This window comes from Ornithodoros turicata, chromosome 1 (assembly GCF_037126465.1).
Source record: "Ornithodoros turicata isolate Travis chromosome 1, ASM3712646v1, whole genome shotgun sequence".
Classification (NCBI taxonomy): domain Eukaryota; kingdom Metazoa; phylum Arthropoda; class Arachnida; order Ixodida; family Argasidae; genus Ornithodoros; species Ornithodoros turicata.
This window is the reverse complement of record NC_088201.1, coordinates 117779087-117782294: the sequence shown is the minus strand read 5'-3', so window position 1 is coordinate 117782294 and position 3208 is coordinate 117779087. Positions and strand designations below refer to the sequence as shown.

Here is a 3208-nt window from a genome sequence, read left to right as displayed (position 1 = left end):
GCACTGCAAAACCACTCTCTTTTTATTGTGCCTCTCACTGCAATGTATCTGAACAGCTTACCTCAACTTAAAATTTATTCTCCTGTGCACCAAGCAGACATACAAACACTAAACATGAAAGAACTGATGTTCTGAGGCTGGAACAAGATAGAAGGGACAAATACATACAAAGCCTCAATTTGCCTAAGGAATTAACAATGAAAGATGAAAGTCACTGAAAAGGTTAGCTAGCTGTAGGACTCGAACCCACATCTTCTGGATTGCCGGTCCAGGGCTCTGCCAATTGAGCTAAGCTAACACGCCTTCTCAGCGACTTCCAGGGTGCGTCATCTGAAAGGACAAACCAGCCACTCTCTCTCACTCATTCTCCTTTCATTCTTACATTTTTGCTCACTCATACACACATTCATACGACGGGATCGACGCCGGCGGCAACTGTTGAACAGGAAAGAATTGATGTTCTGAGGCTGGAACAACATTGAAGGGACAAATACATACAAAGCCTCAATTTGCCTAAGAAATTAACAATGAAAGATGAAAGTCACTGCAAAGGTTAGCTAGCTGTAGGACTCGAACCCACATCTTCTGGATTGCCGGTCCAGGGCTCTACCAATTGAGCTAAGCTAACACGCCTTCTCAGCGACTTCCAGGGTGCGTCATCTGAAGGGGCAAACCAGCCACTCTCTCTCGCTCATCCTCCTTTCACTCTTGCATTTTTGCTCACTCATACACACATCCATACGACGGGATCGACGCAGGCGGCAACTGTTGAACATGAAAGAACTGATGTTCTGAGGCTGGAACAACATAGAAGGGACAAATACATACAAGCTAGCTGTAGGACTCGCTACAGCTAGCTAACCTTTTCAGTGACTTTCATCTTTCATTGTTAATTTCTTAGACAAATTGAGGCTTTGTATGTATTTGTCTCCGCTATGTTGTTCCAGCCTCAGAACATCAGTTCTTTCATGTTCAACAGTTGCCGCCTGCGTCGATCCCGTCGTATGAATGTGTGTGTGAGTAAGCAAAAATGTAAGAGTGAAAGGAGGATGAGTGAGACAGAGTGGCTGGTTTGTCCCTTCAGATGACGCACCCTGGAAGTCGCTGAGAAGGCGTGTTAGCTTAGCTCAATTGGTAGAACCCTGGACCGGCAATCCACAAGATGTGGGTTCGAGTCCTACAGATAGCTAACCTTTTCAGTGACTTTTATCTTTCATTGTTAATTTCTTTGGCAAATTGAGGCTTTTTATGTATTTGTCCCTTCTATGTTGTTCCAGCCTCAGAACATCAGTTCTTTCATGTTCAACAGTTGCCGGCTGCGTCGATCCCGTCGTATGAATGTGTGTATGGGTGAGCAAAAATGTAAGAGTGAAAGGAGGATGAGTGAGAGAGAGAGTGGCTGGTTTGTCCCTTCAGATGACGCACCCTCGAAGTCGCTGAGAAGGCGTGTTAGCTTAGCTCAATTGGTAGAGCCCTGGACCGGCAATCCAGAAGATGTGGGTTCGAGTCCTACAGCTAGCTAACCTTTTCAGTGACTTTCATCTTTCATACAAACACTGTCATGCCAGAACAACATGAAGTCTCAAAGTACACTACAAAGTATGTTTAAAATATCAAAGGAATTTCCCACTGCACAAACCACTAGCTACTTGTGGTGTTGGTGTCGTGGCCATTCGCCTCATCTATCACACTCTAATAGATGATGTAAATAGTGCAAAAATTAAGATAAATTATAAAAACATTAAAATAAAGCACTGCACGCTACAATCTCTCCAATGCTGTTACCTGCCATTACATGTTCACCAGCCTTGGCAGCACATGAGAAAAATAGACTTATTTTAGCTTTGCTACTAGTCTTAATATGTGAGCAGGATCACGACTGACTCTGATGTGCTCAGACTTCTTTTTAGAGAGCACAACAAAATTGCAGACTTTCAGGTTGACAACAAACATGCCCAACTGCACGTGTGAGTAATAGCCGTGAGTTACTTGGTTACGCGGTGCACAAGGTACAAAATCTTTTTATCACTGACAAGTTCAGCAATGGTCTTCGTCTTTACCATGAAAGGGCTTTTGATCTCGAGTAGTACAACTGGTGCCCCTCCATCCCATACAATCCCATCAGGGCTGTACCCAAGCCATGGCACCAAGGGGTTCACTACAATTCCACATTTCTCCACCTGGTGTGAGGTGGCAAAAATGTATTCCTCGCGTGCTTCGTCTTCGCACTGCTTCCCATACCTTGTGGCTTCATTTCCTCTAAAGCTGCTGTGGAGAAGGCGATGTATTTTCGTCTCCCACGTGTGCTTGGTGTTCTCTTTGAATGTGAAGAGTTCGTGGCACACACTCCCAGTTATACGAAGCTTTCTCATGCTGTGCCACAATGCTGATGCCTGGTCTTTCGTTGCAGCAAATGCGTGTAGTGCGTCCGCCTTTGAGGTTGCTACAAGCGTGTCGTAAAACTGCCTGTGGTTCTCAGGAAGCGTTTCCGGGGGAGATGAATCAAATGTTGCAGCACTGACACCATCTAATTCAGCTGGGTGCACAACGACGTCAAAAAGGGCCTTGTCATACTCATTTTCGGTGACAGTATCCGTGATCTGGGCTTGCTTCATGCTGTGCCTTCCTTGAAGGTGAAGGGCAAGGGCTGATTCGGGTGCAGCTTCAAGCAGTGTGGATCGGATATCAGAAAGGACACTGTTTTCACAGTCAATACGTGGGCGCTTTTTCACATAACACAGGTCAGACACAAGCTGTGCTTCATATGATGGACGGATGCCCATCTTTTCCCACTGCTGCTCAAGGTCAGTTGAGGAAAGGTCCTCTAACGCTGAAAGTCCATATCTATGAAAAGGCACCGCTTTGTGATACATGATATCATCAGACCAAAAAGAAGGGCAATCGTATCTGGGGGCAAGGGACATTCGGCTGATACCAAGTTGAAAACTAGACTGTACAAGCACTCAATGTGACATGTCTTTTGTGACTTACAGACCAACCCAAAAGAGCAAAATCAGGTTTAATGCATGCATCTTTTATGCAAAGTTGTGCCCGTTACCGAAAAAAGTAACTGAACACCTTACCAATTATTTCACAGAGGTAACTAAATACGTTACTTTCCGAAAAGCATCGGAATCGTTACTTCGTTACCTAAAAAAGTAACGAGTTCCTTGTAACGAGCTAAGCACAACTCTGCTTTTATGCTGCT

General features: G+C 44.8%; 2 non-coding genes across 2 annotated transcripts; one reads left to right on the top strand and one right to left on the bottom strand.

The window, feature by feature from the left end:
• Window positions 1-555: 555 nt before the first annotated feature.
• Window positions 556-628, bottom strand: Trnaa-ggc (transfer RNA alanine (anticodon GGC)). Its single transcript has one exon. It is a non-coding gene; the product is annotated as a tRNA-Ala (tRNA).
• An 820-nt stretch (window positions 629-1448) lies between these two features.
• Trnaa-ggc (transfer RNA alanine (anticodon GGC)) lies at window positions 1449-1521 on the top strand. Its single transcript has one exon. It is a non-coding gene; the product is annotated as a tRNA-Ala (tRNA).
• Window positions 1522-3208: the final 1687 nt, after the last annotated feature.